The 20424-nt window shown below is 46.5% G+C and overlaps 1 protein-coding gene and 1 non-coding gene across 5 annotated transcripts in view; both read right to left on the reverse strand.

The window, feature by feature from the left end:
* Positions 1 to 20424, reverse strand: part of KCNIP1 (potassium voltage-gated channel interacting protein 1) — a 234043-nt gene that overhangs the window by 18643 nt on the left and 194976 nt on the right. The gene's annotated exons all lie outside the window — the stretch shown is intronic.
* Positions 2111 to 2217, reverse strand: LOC118711909. The gene has a single exon (XR_004985868.1). It is a non-coding gene; the product is annotated as a U6 spliceosomal RNA (small nuclear RNA).

The raw sequence follows: 20424 nt of genomic DNA on the forward strand, positions 1-20424 counted from the left end.
TCTGATTGAGTTCGACACCCCTACTCTAGAAGCAGCCCAGAGGTTATCTGGACAGTATTTGGCTAATTAGCGGCTGATTCTGTTGCTGGACAGCTTAGTTCAGAAATCCTAGTCAGGCAGCCCTTGGGGAACAGCTGTTGTCTCACTTATTTTAACTGTGAATTTTGTCAACGTTTATTTCACATAAAAGCTGATTTTTAGCTTCTTCTAAGAATCTGAAGCGATAGCTGTGCAGGCCGGCATTATCACATGGAGCTGGGGAGCAGTGGCTCCCTTTAGACAGGCACGTGCTGTCTAGTAAACCGCAGTCCCCACTATTCCCTATTGCCTCTCCACTTGAATACCCATGGACAGTTGTTATCTATCATCACTAACCTATATGACCCGCCTAAGTCTGCAATCCCTATTTAACTACCCTCCCTCCTACCCCACAACCTGGTTTTCCTGGTGACATTCATATGTCCTATGACTGACAGTGTGACAGGATTTCATGCTTTGGATCCTGGGCAACTTGGAGGAAAATGGGCGTCCTGTGATGAGAGAGGGCCTCTACCAATTCGGGCTGTGCCAGATGTTTGCTTCTGTGCTGCTGACATCACACGTTAAGAATGGGATAGACCAGTGGTCGGCAAACTGCGGCTCAAGAGCCACATGTGGCTCTTTGGCCCTTTGAGTGTGGCTCTTCCACAAAATACCAGAGCCTGGGCGAGTCTATTTTGAAGAAGTGGCATTAGAAGAAGTTTAAGTTTAAAAAATTTGGCTCTCAAAAGAAATTTCAATCGTTGTACTGTTGATACTTGGCACTGTTGACTAATGAGTTTGCCGACCACTGGGCTAGACTGTTTTATTAGGAGAGATGGAATCAGAGGTCTCATGAGTGATCCCTGAGGTCCCAAACTCAGCGAACAGAAGAGCAAAGACTAACCTCAACCTCTGATTGACAGTCAGATGCTTTCTGAATCGGGGATCGCCCTGTGGGTCCCTCAGGGACCCGCTCACGTGTCTTTGTGGTTCTCTGTCCCAGCAAGGCCGGGACCAGCTTCTCTGCCTACGCTTTTCACGTTTTCAGCGCCTGAAAATGTGCAGGCCCAGTCTCAGGGGGCAGGAAGGGAGACGCCCAATAGTTTTCGGGGTCCCTGCCTCCCCTGCCTCACGCTGCCTGCTGCCCATTTAGCATCCCCAATTTTGTTTCCCCTTTCTGAGCACGAAAGCAACCTTCACCAGGTAACCAAGCTCTAGACGTCAGAGCCCACGGATTACAGAGAAGCGCTTTTATCCTGCCCTCTGACATCACAGACGCAGCTGAGTTGTCCTAGGTTGCTGCACACCGGGTTCCTGGCAGGGCAGGATCAAACTCATGTCAGTCCCTCTGCCAGTTCAGAGCTGTTCTCACAACGCCATTCACTCACTCAACGAACAATTGCTGAGTAGCTACGAAGTGCCAGGGACTCCTCTAGGCCCTGGGTGGTGGAGAGCAGGGGTCGGAGGTGGTGCTGTGCGCTGAGGGTGAGAATAAAGCAAGTTACAGTGCATGTTCATTGGTTGTGGGCACATCCCCAGTAGGGCATGTGCAGGAGGCAGCTGATCAATGTTTCTCTCTCACCGATGTTTCTAACTTTTTCTACCTCTCCTGTATTCTCTGTAAAAATCAATAATATATATTAAAAAAAAAAAAAGAAAAAAGAATACAGAGGCTGGAGAAAGTGTCCTAGGAAGAGTTTTCCTAGCGAATCAGGAACTTCCCCCTTTATTCTTATTTTAGTTGGCCCCTGACCCTGCAGGGAGAACTAGGCCCTGGTAGTCATAATTAAACGGGAGAGATTAAATATGTAAAATAAGTGTGATAATTAGCAGAATCTAGGAAGTTAGGAAGCAGTGAGACTAGGGTTAGGGATGTGAAATGTAACCCTATATACATTTCAAATTATTCCTCAGAAATATTCCTAGATGAGGAGAAAAGCAGGTTTGGTAAAATAAGAAATCTCTCTCTCTCTCTCTCTCTCTCTCTCTCTCTCTCTCTCTAGAATATCATACATAAAAATCTTAGCAGGGATTATCTATGAGAGTTCAGATTTTGAATGGCTGCTACATTCTTTTTTTTTTTTTTTTTCTTTATATGGAATGCTTCATGAATTTGCATGTCATCCGTGTGCAGGGGCCATGCTAGTCTGCTCTGCATCCTTTTCATGTTAGTACATGTGCTGCCGAAGCGAGCACACCTTCTTTTGAGACTTAAATGAGCTGATGAGTGGAGGTATAATGGCATGCAGTATCCGCTGAATAGATGCCAACAGCCCCCACCTCACTTGTCCCAAACCCGGGAAGAGGAGGAAGAAAGAAAGACACAGCTGGTGAGAGGAGATCAGTTGATGCTCTCCATTCTGGAAGAGGCATTTCTGAGACACTGGGGGCATGTGTGTGTGTGTCCCATTGACCAGAACAGCAGTTGACATTTCAGAAGCATCTCCCAGGTACCATGCCTGCATCTAGAGTTTCATGTGCATTATCTCCCATAATTCTCCCTGTGAGCTCCACACGCTGCTACCCTCTTAAAGACAGAGACTCACAGGGGTAAGGTGACCTGCCCAAGTCTGCGCAGTTAGACTCGGCGGACCTGGGACTCGAATCCAGGTCTGCGTGATGACACAACTCGAATCCAGGTCTGCGCAGTTAGACTCGGCGGACCTGGGACTCGAATCCAGGTCTGGTTCTTAACAGCACATCACGTGTGTGCGCTTTCTAACCACATCGAACTGGGTGGAAATTCCAACTTTGCCACTTGGATGCGATCCTACCCATGAGTCCTGATCCTGTGAGGACCAAGTGTGACGAGGCATGCGAGACCTGTGCCTGGCACCCCGTCGTGCTGGCACGTGCTGTCCCATGGTCCCTCATTCGGGTCCCCAGGGGGACACTTCCGTGGCACCTGGGCCTTCTGAGGAAGTGTCCCAGAGCTCTGCTGCTGAAAAAGCAATTTTTTTTTTTTTCTGTAGCTGTGCAGCTAGGTCTTTAATATTTAATTAGGGAGACCTTCCGCTCGGAGAGAGGGCAGGACTTGTTATTAAATCCCGCTGCTTGGGCTCCCTCACTCGCCCGTGGGATTATTCATTCATTTCCAGTCACACAATTTAATATTGCAACGGCTAATGGGGAGATGTTGATAATTTGTAAAGCTGGTTGGTCCTGAGGCCATTGCAGGCAGCTCTGGGCCTGACACGGGGCTCAGGCAGGTTCCCGGGAGGAGAGGGCTCCCGAGCGCAAACTTCCCCGGTGCCCCCGAGATGCCAGTGGGGAGGAGGGCAAACATCTCTGAGGCCTCTGAGGTGCCAGTGGGGCGCCAGGAGGATCAGAAGGACGTTCAGGGCCCAGTCACAGCCTCTAGGAGCCGGGACCCTGGGACACCTGGGCACGTTAGAGGGTTTGTGTGTTAAACCTGCGCCCAGGGTTGGTGCTTGTCAGGCCCAGGAAGGATGGGAATGGCTGTCCTGGATAAAGCAGTTTACACTCACAGGTCCCTGAAAACAGGCAGCACCCATGCCATGCAGGGCCACGCTGAGAAGCACTGGGGCTGGTCAGGAGGCCGGGGGTCGGGAGGGAACATGGCCCACAGCTGCTATTGGGGATTTCCTGGGAAGGAGCCGGTGAGGCGGCTCAGGTGTGCTGAGTAAGCTTAGGATGGGAAAGTTGGAGGAATTTTGGCAGCCTCTGAGCTGGGGGAGGGGCTGCCTAGTTGTCCAGTACCCGGCCCTGGGGTGACTTAGGGCAGAGGGGACAGTGGGCTGGTGGATGTGAGTTAGGTAAAGGAGGCGGTGGGGAGAGGGGCCGGATTGCTGGTTTGCTTATGGAAGGCACACTGGCAGGGGAGTTACTGGCTAGTCCCAGGAATAGCGGCTCTGGGAGGGGCCGTCTCTCCAGGATCAAGGCCCCAAATGAGGGAGCATCAAGAATACAGAAAATAAGAAAATACAGTTTGGTTCTGCAGTCAGACAGATGTGGGGCCAAAATGCCTCCTTTGTCATGTCCTCGCTGGGGTGTTGGGCATGACCATCTCTGGGATCAATCAGCACCCCCCCCCCCCCCCCCTTTTCCTCCTCCCTCCTCCCTCCCGCCACTACAGGTCTACAGCAAAGCTCTGGCCTGTGGGCTCAGCCCTCCCAGCGGGTTCTCTGCAGGAACAGGCAGAAGGGCCTCTGTCAAACAGCCCCTCAGAGGGCACAGCACCATTGAGTGCCTAGTACGTGCCAGGCACAGGGGCGGCAGTGGGACTGCGATGGTGAGCAAGGACGGTGTGGTTCTTGTTCCCAGGGAAGTCACAGTTTGGTGCGAGAGGGACTTCACCTAAGAACCACACACACACACACACACACACACACACACACACACAAATTGTCACTGTAAGGCGCGCTATTGGGTGCTACAGGAGGGAGTGGCAGGGGGGTGGGGTGTAGTGTGGACCATCTGGGAAGGCTTCCTGGAGAGAGTAATGGCGGCCTGAGATCTGAAGGGGTGGGAGCTTACTAGCCGGGAAGTGTGTGTGTGTGTGTGTGTGTGTGTGTGTGTGTATGTGTGTGACATTCTCAGTGGGAGGGAAGATGAGATGGAGCTTCGCAGGACCCTCCTCGCAGAGGCTCTGGGGAAGGAGAAAACAGGTTCAAAGGAAGCACATCTGAGTGTCCCCTGGCTTTAAAGCCTCCGGCGGCTCCCCGCTGCCTGCAGGAGAAAGGCCACGCTCCGTAATGAGGCCGGCCAGGCCTTTCATGGTCCGTGCCCTGCCTAGCTTTCAGGTTTAGATATCATGGTCTCTGCTACCCGCTGTCTCCCTGCTGCCCACGCTCTCTCTCCCCAGGGATTGCTGTCCCGCCAACATGACTTCCTGGATGAGGCTTCCATGCCTTTGTCCTGCCTCTACTTGCTGCCTGATTCCCTTCCTGGGCCTCCTTCAGATCGATCCCCTTGCACGGCACACCTCCAGGGGGCACTGTTTAGACAACAGCTGGGCTTGTGCTGCCCCCATAAACCGTCACCTCGAGAGCCACTTCCTAGACACGGACGCTTTCCTGTCCGCCTCAGTAGCATCGGCACAGGGTATGGTCCACACAGAGAGGCTTTTCTGTCCCCCTGACAGGGGCTCCTCGAAGCTGTGGCAAGTTCAGTCACTCACTTAACCAATAGGTGCCAGCAATGTGGTCACAGAGAAGTCAGGCAAGTCCCCAGTTCAGCAGGACTGGCAAGTGAAACACATAATCACTCATGAATGTGCAATTATGATGGTCTTAAGTGCTGTGAGGGAAGAGTGGGGTGATACGGGGAAGAAAACCCAGCAAAAATATGATTTGAGTTAGAAGGAAGGAGAGTCTTCCCTGCTCAGTGGTTGAGTGTTGACCCATACCCCAAGAGGTCACTGGTTTGATTCACGGTCAGGGCACATGCTCAGGTTGCAGGCTCAATCCCTGGAGGGGACTGTGCAAGAGATGGCCAATGTTTCTGTCTCATCGATGTTTCTCTCTCCCTCTCTCTCTCTCTCTCTCTCTCTCTCTCTCTCTCTCTCTCTCCTTCCTGTCTCTCTAAAAATCAATAAAAACACATTGAAAAAGAATAAAGAAGGAAGAAGAGTCTGCAGACGTACGGCCTGAGTGTGAGGGTGAGAAAGTGGTAGGAAAAGAGTCTCTGAGGAAGGGAACAGAATGTGCAAGGGTGATGAGGTGAGGATGAGAGCTTCCTTTTGAGGAACTCACTGGAGGCCAAGTGGTGGAGCAGAATGACCGAGGGAGGAAGGGGGGGTCTGGTAACTGGTCAGATCCGTCAACTTTGGGGTTTCACCTTTAAAGCAATGGGAAGCAGAAATATCCATTTATAATCGCCCCAAACTGGAAATTTATCTAAGTGTCTATCAACAGTAAAATAAACACACATGCTTAGCATAGTCACACAATGAAATGCCACACAGTGATGTGAATGAATTAACTGCAGCAGCACCCAACAATATGGACAAACATGGAGAGTGCAAGTAACATGGATCTGTGCTGTTAGAAGTCAGAATAGTGGTTATCCTTGGAAGTAGCCATTGGAAGGGAGCAAAGAGAGAGCCTCTAGGATGCTGTGATGGTTGTCATCTATCTCCTCCTCCTCCTCCTCCTCTGTTTTAAATCTGGGTATCGGTCACATGGGTTTGGTGCACAATATCTATATATATAAAAGGTTAATATGCCAAGTGTCCGACCATCAAGGTAATAACATCACATAGCAACGCCTGGCTTCCTCTCCTTAGCGAGTAGCCTCCTTGCAGTTTCTTCAGCCGAGGAACACCTGCTCTACAGACAGGTGGGAACATTTCCCACTTTAACCAAATGTCTGTGAAGTGTTTTCCCCTGCCTCATCTCATTTGATCCTCACAGAAATCCTGGAGTAGGTAGATAGGAGACTGGGTGGGATCTTATTTTCTTTTTATTAGAAACTTGATCTGACTGAGAAGAAGTAAGAAATGGTGGAACTTGAAAATGACTTCAGGTTTTCTCACTGTGAATATAGTCAAACACTGCTGCAGTTAAATATTTTACCCTTAGTTCTCCCTGTGTGATCTACAATAATAATCTGCTTCATGTTGATATTTACTGTTGCTGATAATTACCTGAAAGAGAAGTTGGGGGTGCTTCACTGGGCTGGAAAAAGTTTAGCTACATCAGAAAGCAGGCCTAATTAAGCAAGTTTATTATATATATATATATATATATATATATATATATATATATATATATATATATAAAAGGCTAAGTTGACTCACACATGCACAATACATATCAAGCTCTCACTGGTGCCAATCACACGCATGTGTTTTGATCTGTCATTGTTGATCATGAATTTGGTTGACACTTCTATTATAAAGGGTGAATAGCGATTTTAAAATATTTCTTGTAATTAATTTCATTTCAATGTGCACGTATCTGTGCAATGGCCACTAGTATTTCAATAAGATGCAGAAAGGCCTTCGAAGAAAGTGTTGCAACTGGCTGAGAGATGATGTGAACTCTGAAGGAGACCAGTAAGAGGCAGATTCTGCATCTCTCTGGCAGAGAGAGTCCACCGGACTTGGGGGTGTATTGGGGGTAGGGGGTGTGAGGGGTAGAGACCAAGAGGTGACAAGGATGACTTTCCAGGCTTGAGCAATTGGGTGGAGGGTGGAACTGTGCTGTGTAATGGGGAAGAGTGGAAGAAAGCTGTGTCACCTCTCTGAACCGCAGGCCCTAGCAGTGGGGCTGGTACAGAGAATGGGTGTGGTTAATGCTGACTTATCTTTGGCTACTTTAAGCCAATAACCCGGAAATCAGTGCGGGGAGAACAGCTCGTTACCACCCTTGTGTTCCACATATTTCATCTTCTCAGGAGAGTTCAGAATCATTCGTTCTCCAAACAACGGCTTCTTGTAGGAGGGTTCATGGTGCTTGTCAAGTGGACAGAACACCTGTGTTCCCCTTGCAGGTAGAATGCCAGGTTGGGTGCACGGATGCCAGTGGGAACGGCTGCAGATGCTCCTCGTGGTTTTAGGTGTGGAGAGGAGAGGGAGGGACAGCTTGGTGGAGCTGTTGTGTCCAATGCATGTCACAGCCTGTGTTCCATACTCCTTCCGTCACCGCAGGAGGTTATTTCTAGGCACCTATTTCTAGGTCATTGGGGCTTGGCTACTAGTCATCAAGGGACAAAGTTGCAACTTGAACTGCCTTTGTCTTTGCCACCCTGCCCCTGTCTGGGCGGGATAAGGTTTGAGAGGGTGGAGGAGGTCACCTCACCTCCATCTCCACCTCAGTGCCCATGATGACAGGACGGAGCCCTGATGCTGAGAAAGTGCTTGGAGATCTCCCCAAAAAGAGTGTCTCCAAGGTTCTGTTTTGCCATAAAAAAACAACAACATTTACCCATAATGTCTCTTTATAGGATAATAAAAATGAACCATCTGTGGTTCATTGGGAACCGTCCCAGGCTTATTAAAAATATATGAATTTTTACTTTAAGAACGAGATGGCCATATTTTTCAAAATTGCAAGCTAAAATGTATTATCTATTATTAATTTATACTTAATAGACATCTTTCTTATAGATTAGCATTCTAATTACTTCTGAAAAAGTGGGCAGCAGCGAGGCGAGGTTTCCAATTAAAATTGTCCCGAAGATAAATTGAGGTCTTTGGCTGAGAGCACTTCAGCCATTCCCCCATCCGGGATTGATGGCATTTGTCATCCTGGAGGGGCCAGGCCAGGATTCTCCTTTGTGCTAGATCTGCCCCCAGACTTTGAGGTTCTCTGGGGTGCTTCCCACCACGGTTCCTGCAAAGGCGCCGCCTGAGAGCCACGGGCCTGGGAGCCACACTGGTGAGCGAGCTGGCAGGGCGAAACTGCCTCCAGCCTGCCTCTTGCTGTCTTCCCCTCTGTCGGCTGCCTGGCCATCCTAAGGCCCCTTCCCTTCTGCTTGCTAATCCTCCCCCAAGCACAGCCCAAAACTCCCCATATGACAGGAGAATTCACAAACACTTTATACAAGTGAAAAGCCTCAGCATTTATCCTTTGATCGGGCCTCATTCATGTCAATTCAAATCAGGCCATGTTGACGGAGAGCCTTCGGCAGTCAGATGCTTGCATCCGTGAAGTTGGAGAAGTGGAAGGAGATGGATGCGGTGCCCAGAGAGTTTGGCTTGAATCCCATACAGTTCTGTCGCCTGCCCAATGGCGTTATCTCATATCAGAGGACACTCCCTTGTCAGGGTCTTCCCGAGGGTTTAGGTGACACTGGGATCCAGCACACAGTAGGTGCGCAGCAGGCGGGGCTCCTTCCCCTCCTCCTCCTGTCTACTCTTGTGTGAGAAGGGTGGTGGTGAACTGAGTTCTGGGTTACCTTGCTTGGGTGTCAATCTGGCACCGTCTTTTTAAAAAATATATTTTTATTGATTTCAGAGAGGAAGAGAGAGAGAGAGAGAGAGAGAGAGAGAGAGAAACATCAAGGATGAGAGAGAATCACTCATTGGCTGCCTCTTGCACACCTCACACTGCAGCCGGAACCTGGGCATATGCTCTGACCAGGAATGGAGCCATGACCTCCTGCTCAACCACTGAGCAATACCAGATGGGCATTCTGGTTCCATCTTTAAGTGACAATGTGTGGGAGGCCAGCACAGGGCAAAGAACACAGACCATGTCCTGAAAGCCCTGGTTTCCATTCTCTGAGCTTTGATTCCTTCTGTAGTGAAAAGGTGGTGATGGTGGTGGCGGGGGCGGGGGGGGGGGGGGAAAGGAAAAGGCACTGGATTTCTACCTTCCTAGCCTTGGGAAATTCTCAGGAAAACCTTAGTTTATTAATCAATTATGAACCGAGTCTCCAGAAACTTCTCTACAGTCACCTTGAACCTATGCTATTTTAAACTTATATTAATCCCTTCTTGAGATACCAAGTTTCATTAAGTTTATTAGTTTTGGGTAAGTCAAACTTCTTTTAATCGGTCCTCGTATACCTCTTTTAATTTAATTTTAGTATGTTTAGGATCTGCTCAACACACATTTATTTGTTTAACAAGCATAGAAGCACGCCCACGCTCTCCATATGAAGATTTCAGGAAAGAGGGGATTTGTATAAAAGAAGTTTAATGAATTCCTGTGTCAAGACATGCCCAGTGCTCTCACATCTGTTCATTTTTTATCTTCCCAGCAACCCTAGGAGGTGAATTAATGTCCCCCGTTTGCCACTTGACAAGCTAAGGCTCAGACAGCGAAAGGGACTCCTCCAGGGTCCCACGGAGTAAGTAATGCTGCTCCCACGATGTCACATGAGTATTGTCATGTGATAACATGTGCCCAGCTTCTTCCTACCTCCTTCTCCTCTTTACACACGAAGATGGAAGTGATTATTCCTGGAGGCGGTCCGCAATGGTTCTTTGCTTCTCCTGACCTGAAGGATTTTAAAAATTTATTCTTTTTTTCTTTTTCTTTTTTTCTTTTTTCCCCCTAACTGGTTTGGCTCAGTGGATAGAGCATGCGGACTGATAAGCTTGCGGACTGAAAGGTTCCAGGTTTGATTCTGGTCAAGAGCATGTACCTTGGTTTCGGGCATATCCCCAGTGGGAGGTGTGCAGGAGGCAGCTGATTGGTGTTTCTCTCCCATTAATGTTTCTGACTCTATCCCTCTCCCTTCCTCTCTGTAAAAAAATCAATAAAAATATATTTAAAAAATTTATTCATTTTTTAATTTTTAAAATTAATTAAATCTTTATTGTTGGAAGTATTACATATGCCTTCTTTTTCCTCCAACTTACTCCTTCTAGCCCGCCCTTGCCCCCTGCCCCAGGCCTCCAACACCCTATTGTCTGTGTCCACACAAGTTCTTCGGTTGATCTCTTCTCAACCACCCCTGCCTTCCCTTTGAGATTCCACAATCTGTTTCATGCTTCTTTGTCTCTCGCTTGCCTTGTCCAACATGGCTTGGAGCAGAGGCCCGAGAGGAGGGGTCCTTCGGGGCCCCCATCTAGCAGCCTGCTTCTTCCCCATTGCACTTGGCCGTGGTGGGATCTGAGGATAAAGTGCAGGGACGGCTGCAGCATAATGCAGACCTGGCTGTGCCAGAGCCCATCCATTTCACACCGCGCATGCTTCATTGCATCCGGCCAGTGCGTGTGCAGCATGCTCGGGGATCTTTGCTGGGGTGGTTCTTGGGGAAATTGAGGGCATGTATATCAAGCAGTTTTTGAATTATGTCTCTATTAGCCTCTGTGAATGTCTCTCTGAGGAGGCCAGGGGAGCTCTATTAGTGGAGCAGTTTAAAACAGGATTGGAGGAAGCAGTGGGGGGTATCCCGCAGGGAACAATCATTATAAACAGCATTCCATGTAAACAGGCCTTAATGTGTTTTCTATATTGAATTCCTGAGAGTGAGACTCTCGGGTGTCTCAGCGCCTGCTCCAGGGCCGTACCCCTGAAGTGCGGGGACCTGAGGCAGAGGCTCAGCGGGCCCTGCTGCCTCCCTGGGCACCATGAGCCTCTTAGACCATGGCATTGCTGAGCTTTGGGCAACATGATGATAATGGTATTGTTGTGCGACCTTGAGGACGTGACCTTGAGCAAATCACTTCCTCCCTTCGGCCCCTCATAGAATATTTATTGTGTTAGCCTTGAGCCAAATGTTCTCACACAATCCTCCCATACTATTGCATTTCACAGATAAGGAAACTAAGTCTCATGGAGATTAAGTACTGTGCCCAAAGTTGTAAGTCAACGCACGGCAGAGCTGGGGTTTAAATTCTGGCCTTTGACTCCAATCCCAGGGTTATTTCCATGACTCCCTGTCACTTCCATGATCTTCAGGGTCTGGTCCAGCTCAAGTCTATGACACATGCCTTTTCATTGCCAGAAACTTGGTGCTCTCATCTTTCCTTTTGCAACACCCCCTCAACTTATTTCAACTCTAGCAGCCACGGGAATGGAAGCATCGCCCATTAGTACTGTTTTATGGTTCCTGATAGTTTAAGCCCAGTGCACACATAAGGGGTCCTAATGGATAGGTGGTTGTCATGGTGAAGGTGCCGTAGGAATGCTGTGGTCCTGCTGGGTCAGATCCCTTCTGTCCACCATGGAGGCAAGTACATCATGGGTCTTCTTACATGACGTGAATCATGGGACTATGAAAACTTTAAGGTTGGACAGGCCTTAGCTGGTACTCAGTGGTTTTCAAACGCCTATAAAGGCAAGGAATTCTTTAACCAAAGGAAATTTTGCATGGAAGCTAACTAAGTATGTAAAATGGGTGAAAGCTGTCAGATGTTGGGTTGGAGTGGGAGACCAATGTCACTGTCCTTCCCCAAATCTCATAAGGTGATTTTGTAAATCACCATTTGGAAACCACTAATCTAATTCACACTGATCATTTCACAGGTGACCAGTGCGAGCGCAGAGAGAGGGACATTCATGGTGCCTGAGGGATAGGATTGAGCGCGGAGCCGAGGTCTATAGATGCCACCCCAGGCTCTTTTCTGAATCATGTAGAAATGGGATTGAGGGTGTCCCAGGGCTGGGCTTGAAGGGGGTTCACAGGTCCTTTGCTGTGAACAGGATGGTCACTAATTTGTGCATGAATGAATCCACTCATTCACTGGCTTTTACTGAGAATCCATTTAGTAAGTAGGAGAATGTCTCTATTCTTGGACTTCTTTTCTGCAATATCAGGCGATTACCCAGGGCAGGCCAGAGGGGAATATTTAGCATGCGAATGAAGAAGGGAAAACAGAGGGCTGGGGAAGGAGTCTGGCTCTGGAGGAAAACAGAAGCTCACTGGAGAGGAGCAAGAAGCAACTCTGCGTACGGTGTGCGATGTGGAGTCTTTGCGGTGAAGTTGGAAGCCTTTGTCTTGGGCTCCAGTGCATTTTATGGTGTGAGGAAAAAATCCCTGCACCCATCACCCCATGGTTATCTACTCATTCATTCAGCACTTCCTGAACATCTACTATGTGTTGGGCAGAAGGGATATGTGGTGAGCAGGGCAGACATAATCATTGCCTTCATGAGTTAGCTCCTACCCAAGTCTCCCCTTTATCTGCAGGCTAAAGACTTTGATGCATCCATTCAACAAATGTTTGTTCTTGGTGTCAGAACCAACTTTCCTCTTCAAGTCAACTGCCCCAGGAGGCACTGTTTAGGTGACTCCTGAAGAGACAGGTCACCTCAACCATCTCCCCTCTAGCTTTTAAATTAAGTACACATGAGAACAGCTGACAGCCTAAAGCCAGTACACTACGTTAGCAGCATCATTAAAGAATAATGTTTTACTCAGGCTCTTCATAGATAAATTGGCTGGCAAATGATTGCCTGCGCAGGGATCTGCTTTTCAAGAGGATTTCTGCATCAGCGAGCATGCAGGAGGAATGGGACACAGGCTAGATGGGTTTTGATGGAAATGGACTAAAAGCAGGGAAGTCGGGCAGAGAATGAATGGAAAGACCAGCCCACTGGGCATCACAGTAGGAGGCTCTGAGGAGCATGAGAGAGGTTTGGGGCCTTGGGGCTGGATAGAGAGAAGACAAGGGGACACAGAGAGGGCAGGTGAAGGCAGAGAGGAGTAATCTGTGCGTGGCTTTGACATTTTAATCTTTGGGTATTGCCTTGAAGGAAATAAAGGAACAATGCTGCAGTGCTTACTCATTTCAAGGGCATTGGATCAATGGAGTGCTGCACTGAATGTAATAAACAAAGGACTGAGCGCAACACTGAAGGCTATTTCAGATAACCTCCAATGCCCAGCCCAGAGATGGCGGGAGAAGTGATTAGACAGACTGCTTGGCACAGCCAAGTTTGTGGAAATCAGAGACAAAGGCGGGGTGTGGTGTTCTGGCTATAGCTCAAGTGCAAGGTGGGCTGCTGTGACTTTTCTGCAGAGTAGTCTCTGGAGATTGAAGCCCAAAGAGCAGCTGATAAACTGCTAATCAGCCAGAGGACTCTAAAGGCCAGTGGTGATAGGAAGTAACCTATTGGACACCTCAGGGAACCACAGAGGCTGGAGGGCTGGCCTCAGACCTGGCTAAAACTCTGTTCTGTTTTTGCCTCCCCATCTCCCTCCCTTATTCTCTCCCTATTCTTTACCTCTTTCTTCCCTGCCATTCTGACCATTTCTCTCTTCTCTTTTCTCTTTTCCTCTACCATTCACTTTCCTCTTCTATTTCTCCTTGACTCCTTTCTCTTTGGTTTTGTCTGTAGTTGAAAATATTATGGACTGTCCAAGCAAGTTTATTTTATTCCTTAAAATAGATTTTATATTCCTTATAAGGTGACATCTACAGATCCCAGGGATTAGGACCTAAAGTCTCTAGGTGGCCATGATTCAGCTCACCATAACCCAACTGAATTAGTTGATGAGTACTTTACCAAGTGGAAACTAGAGAAGAAAAGGGACTTGCCCAAGGTCACACAACTGATAAATGGCACATCCAGGATAGGAACCCAGCTTTTTTGACTTTGGGCCCAATATCTATACAACTTCAACATTACTACTGAAAAATAAAATAAGATTAAGATCAAGAAAGACTACTGAAGGGTTTTCAAAGTTGTTCCACAACTCTCCGTAGAATGACTGCATTGTATTGGTACCAGTGTATTTAGTAGGAGGTGGTCTTCTCCTCTTAGTATGCAAATGAGTGAACAGAGTTTCCCACATCATCATTTGGTGAAGGCTCTGCCATAAGAGCCTCTGTGTGTAGACATGAGGACACACTACCTCTGGAACCGGCTTACTCGTTGAGGCACTTGGTGTCCAGGAAAGAGGGTAAAACTTTAGAGACAATACCTCCTCATTGCTATCCCTGTGTTTTTGGACATATTTTTGTAGCTTCTCTTCCCTATATAAAAGGAACAATGCTGTCTCCTTTTCAGTGTTTTTAATTTTTTTTCTTAGAGTGTTATTTTGAGGGTTATGTTAGCTTATATATATATAAAAGTACCTGGGTCATTATAGGTGCTGAATAAATGTTAATCCCTTTGTCACCTAGGGTTCCTGGGGGCAGTTTTACACACATATTTTCTACATTTCATCTCAATCCCCTCATTACTATAACATTAAACATTATAACTGATATCTTCTGTGATAACAAAACAAAAAATGTATCTTGAGATGCCAAAGTAAGGGAAGGGAGATGAATACCTCTGAATAGGGAAAGGAAGAGCAGGGCAAAGTTGACTGCATCTTCAGCTTTATAAAGAAGTAAGAAGATTTTGCGTCAATTTGTAATCTCAGTGGGTATCTGCTCTTAAGGTCTTTACAGGATGGAACAACGTGTTCTTTTGGGATCTATCTGATGGAGAACAGCGACTTTGCCTAATTGTTATGGGCTGGCAAGCTGAGTTTGGAGTCTGACAAGGTCCAGAAAGAGTCTCTCTATGCACACAGAATTATTCGTACAGATTCTTAGATTTCAGGTGGTTTTTAAGAAAGTTTTATGAATGTGCTTTCAAAATCTCAGTAAACATAACCATAGACTCATAGAATCATGGACTCACAAAATTTCAGCTGAAGCTTAAAGAGCTTTTACCTACAGGGCTAACATATAGAGCAGATAAAGTTGAGTTGGTCTCGAAGCAGAGATGAAGGGCTCAGAGCCTTGCTGACCAAACCAAATACAATGAAATCTCTGGGTCATTCCAGAATGTCATGAAGCAGAGATCAGAAATCATCAATATTGTCACGAGGAAACTGAGATCCAGATAACTTGACCAGGGTTAACCAGAGTTAAATTATTGGTAGAAGGCTGGTCTGACTCCTAGTCCAGAGTTCATCCAACTGCAAATCCCTGCACTTCAGTCTTGGTTGGTACTTTAGCTAGTCCCTTGTCTACAAAGATATTTCATTATTATGTGTAGTTATGGCAGGTGATACCTCTTTGAAGAGAAATTAATGCTATGCTATGCTGTAATGTAAGAATATATTTGGAATACACATTGTTTGCACATTGGATATACATTGTTAGAGGCTGGTCTTATTTAAAGCTTTGCTCACCTAAACTGGGATCTTTCCAGGAGCTTAATTTTATGTGATAAGAATCATGTAGAAAAACCATGTTCTCATGAGGAGGAGGAAAACATTCTTCATTTTCCTTTACCTCTGGAAACCCAACCACTAACTTTCTAGCCATAAACTCGAACTCTTGAGTACATTCTCATTAAGGAATAGAAGCTAAAGTCACAGCTGACGGGGTAGTTTTAGAATAAGGGTTCTTTTGAGGGTGATAGCTAAGGCTGGAGAAAGAAACGAACACTTATTAAATGTCTACTAATTGTCAGGCACCGTGATTAGCATTTTACAAAAGTTTTACCATCATCATCTTCCCAGCTACTTCTAAAGTCAATCAATATAATGACTTTTACAATGCACCAGTTTCTACGAACATACTAAGTCGTTAACAGATATCTTGGGAGGGGATTGTGATGTCTTGTGCTGGTCTCTCACAGCCAGCACGCCACCAGGGGCTCACATGCACACGGGTCAGAAGAAAAGATGCTGACCCCACTTCACCTCGCTACCTAACAAGACAGGCGCGACATGTCAGCACCACGGACAGCGCACCAGTGGGGGAGGCCCTATGAGGAAGGCGGGGATCAGCGCCCGTTCTGACTTATGCTGGCTTTTCCCAAATCTCTAGGGTCTCTTCCCTCCTTTCCATGCGTTTTCTAAACTACTCCCACAACAACCTAATCCAAAATCCACATCTACATAAAACGGGGAAGCTTGAAGGTTCGCTTACCATCTGACAAGTCAATCAGCCCGAGGTAGTGCAAAAGTTTCAGAGAGGAGCACACGACCACCACTATTCCCAACGTTTGCAGCCCCTCGGACTCGCCCTCCATCCACATCCTCTCAGAACACGGGCGCCAGGCAGGCATTAAAAGTCAGAAAACCAGGCTCCTAAGCCTTCCTTCCTGCTGTTCTCCTTAATGCTTGGTTTATTTTCACCAGCTTTCTTCCCTGCACTGCCCCCTTTCCCCCCCCTCCTTTCCACGCCTCCCAGTTCCCTCCACCTTTCCCCTCCCCCTAGCTGGCAATCTCTGAGTTGTTTCATAGTAACCTTTACTTTTATTTCCTCTTCTCCCAAGGCAATTTCCCCAACGGTGTAACCAAGCCCTAAACATCTACTCCCTGGGTGTAACAATAATTGGCACGTCTCCTGACATATTCTCTTTGTGACTCATAGGGAATTTGCCTGGGTGTAGACTATTTGAGCCACAAAGGAAGCGGTTTCCTGCTTCCAATCTGAGATAGGCTTGGAGGTGAAGACTCTAAGGGACAATAATTTGTACTTCTCTGTGAAAAGCTAATCACATTTATTTCCCTGTTTGTCATCATGAAGTGTCCCCTGTGTATCAGGCTGAATACACAGCTATACGTGTATTTGGACAGCTTTGCTATCAACAGTACAAATCATTGAAAGCAAATCTGAATGAGAAAAATTATGGAAATAAAGCAAAAGCAAAAGCAAACAAAACAAAAACCCCAAAAGCAGAAGTGATGTTATTGGTGTGTCCCAAGCTTTTGGACTCCTCTTACACCTACACTGAATTGTCAGCAGTGCATCTAGTAGGAAGGGTGGCTAGCATGAGGCCTAGTTTCCTCTTCTGTGAATTACCCACCTCTGTTAAGAGAACCTACACCAAATATGAGAACAGCCCATGCACTTAAATTCTGCTCTCAGAGTGGGAGGGTACACTCTGTTGGCAACAACTTGGGGAAAAGACACTCATGAATTGTGGGTGAGAATGTAAATTGAGGAAAAAACGTGTACACGCACCATTTGATCCTGAAATTTCATTTGTGGGAATGTTTACTCATGTGCATAAATATATATGTACTAGGATATTCATCACATCATTTACTTATAATAGCAAAAGGATGAAAAAAACTTACATGCTCATCAGTGAGAACACTATAGTGCATGCATAGAAGAAATACCATACAGCCATTAAAATTATACAACACACTTACGTATCTTTCCCTGAAAGAATACTGAAAATGTATTATTAAGTGAAAAGGGTAAGTTGTTTAGTACATTACCATTTAATTTTGAAAAGGGACACACACACACACACACACACACACACACACACACACAATGGAATATACATAATATATTTCCAGAAGGATACGGTGATAATTGAGAATTTTAGTTTTCTCTGGAGGGGAGAACTGAGGGCCTGGGGTCAGACGGAGACCCATTGTTGAAATATTCTCCCATATAAGTGTAATCAATTTTAAACAACAACTAAATGTTAATGCTGGTCTCTTCTTCATTTCCTTCCTTGTGATATAGGGAGACATATTCTACATATCTGAGCGAGTCTTGGAAATCTTTGTCTTCTCTGCCTGCACCCCTGAGCTGGTTCTAAATATCAATCTCCAATCTATTTTGTGCCTGGGCAGTGGTGTCCTGGAGTCAGGGCATTCCAGCTTGTGAAAGCTGATTGTTACATTTTTACCAAATCAGCAAGGCTAAACGTTTGGTGGCTTGAAATAAGACACAACAGGAGTATTTACACCATGGAGATTGGCAAACACCATACATGAGTACTTCCTCTCCCTCCCAGGACACCACTCTGCCATTCCAGATCCCACCTGCCCAGGAGGACACCTGACAAATTCGACTGCCCAGAGCTTTTCCTGACTTACTGGTTTCCTTTCCTCGGGGGCCCCAGCAAAGGTAATACAATACATAACCCGATGGGCTTAGTGAGATTTTAGGCTTTAGCATCTCCAGACATGAACTAAATTAGAGTGGAGAGCCTTCCAAGTTTCTGATAAGTCAATACTTTGTTCTCTTGGCTTCTCTAGCCTGTGCCTCTCCTGGTTTCACCTGCTACTTCCTCTTTCTCTACTGCTTCCTTTCCAACAACTCTCTGCTCTTTAACACTTGGGCTATTTCCTGCCTCTGTATTCACCCCCTTTGCAAGCTTACACATGCTCACTGCTCCAGATGTCAGCTCTGGGCAGATGGCTCTGGTCTCAGCCACTTTTCTGTCCTACATTTTCATCTATTGCCCTGTTGTACCTCAACACAACAGTGAAGTTCCACCAACAGGGATCAGATGCAAGACCAAGTGCCAGGAACTAGACTGAGTCCCCTGCCACTTTCTGAAATTTCTAGGAATGAAGGACATGAGAAGGAGGAGTCGTGGGCCCCACTTCCTGCCTGTTGTCACCATGTAAAGATTTAAATTATCCCAAGAATTCTGGCCTCAAAGACAAGTCCCCTCCTGATTGTCTCCTAACCCTGAGCTTTAGGAACACTTCCTCTCAGGTGAGTTACCTAAATGACAGACGTAACTACTATTTTTCTAGAAAGTGTGGGGTTCTTTACACAGGCTCTTTTTTTTTTTTTTTTATAAATCTTTATTGTTCATATTATTACAAATGTTCATTCCCTCCTCCTCCCCCTCCATTGCTCCTCTGTATCCTCACAACATATCTTTGGGTTATCGCCACTTTTCATCCCCAAGGAGACCAGAGGCAAATTCAGGTCTCATAGGGAGTGGGTGTCTGAGTGTCAAACCCAGGTCCACCTGGCTCCAAAGTCCACTCTCTTCCTGCACAGCCAGGTGCATTTGAGGGTTGATATTTACATAAACTGTTTATTAGACAACCTGCCTTTTTCTCATATCGCATTTCGATCCAGTGCCACATGGCATCTGTACAAATCTTCCCTCTGCATAGAACCTCCTTTTAAGTTTGTATTGAAATTCCATCTTTCACTTATGAGAAAATGTTGACCTAACTGGAGCACTTGTGGGATCCATTTCACAAATTGCTTTTTCTTATTTCCATATAGATTGTGCGGTGAATACATCTGTGTCGTAGATATGACCCTGCGGGAGAATTGGACATCTCTCTGACAAATTTGTCCCAAATTACTATTTATTTATTTATTTATTTATTTATTTATTTATTTTTGGCCAAGAAGCATTACTTTGTTGGCTCTCTTCAGTTCTCTATCTGCACATTTCCTCTCTAGTCTGTTTGCCACAGAGAAACAAAGGTTTGGCCATTCATGAGATGTTCTCTCTAGGGGAGAATAGTGAGGGTACAGGGTGGGATGGGGATGGAGGAGGGAAGGTGAGTGGGTAGTGAACTGACCTCATGCACCAGATACATGACTTTGGTTCTGACCCAGACACCACCAAAGACTAGATTCCAATTCATACCTTCACGTCCTGACAAATGAATACTAGCCCTGGTCTGCAAGGTCCCTTAGGAAACTTGGGAACCAAGATGGTTACACACACAAATGTCACTAGACTGGGTGGCTTAAGCAGCAGACATTCATTTCTCACAATTCTAGAATCTTGGAAGTCTGAAATCAGGGAGCCAGCATGGTCGGGTTCTGGCTTGCAGATGGTCGGCTTCCTATGGCATCCTTGCATGGCAGAGAGAGAGCTCTAGGCTCTGCCTCTCCTTATGAAAAGACTGATCTCATCACAAGGCGTCTACCCTCATGACCTCAGCTAACCCTAATCACCTCCCCAAGGTCCCACCTCCAAATTCCATCACCTCTGGAATTAGGGCTTCAACATATGAATCAGGGGGCAGGCATAGACCACAATAAAAACATGGCATAGGACTTAGTTTCTGCCAAATAATCAAAGGTTTGCAGAATCTATGGGTTTTCTCAAAGAATGGAGAACACCTAACTCTATCTGGCAAATTTGGAATTTTTTTTTTTTTTGGGGGGGGTGTTGAGGTGAGTGCAGTGCATATGAATGGCTAACCATCACACTTCATCAAATACTTTTTAATACCAAGTACTTTTAGAAAACAAATCCTGTGAGGACATCAGTCTTTGGGGACCTCCTGTAATAGACAGACAGGGATGATCTGTTATTAGAATATGGACTGCATACAAATGGGGGTCTACAGGGTATGAAA

Source organism: Pipistrellus kuhlii, unplaced genomic scaffold (genome assembly GCF_014108245.1).
Source record: "Pipistrellus kuhlii isolate mPipKuh1 unplaced genomic scaffold, mPipKuh1.p scaffold_m20_p_8, whole genome shotgun sequence".
Taxonomy (NCBI): domain Eukaryota; kingdom Metazoa; phylum Chordata; class Mammalia; order Chiroptera; family Vespertilionidae; genus Pipistrellus; species Pipistrellus kuhlii.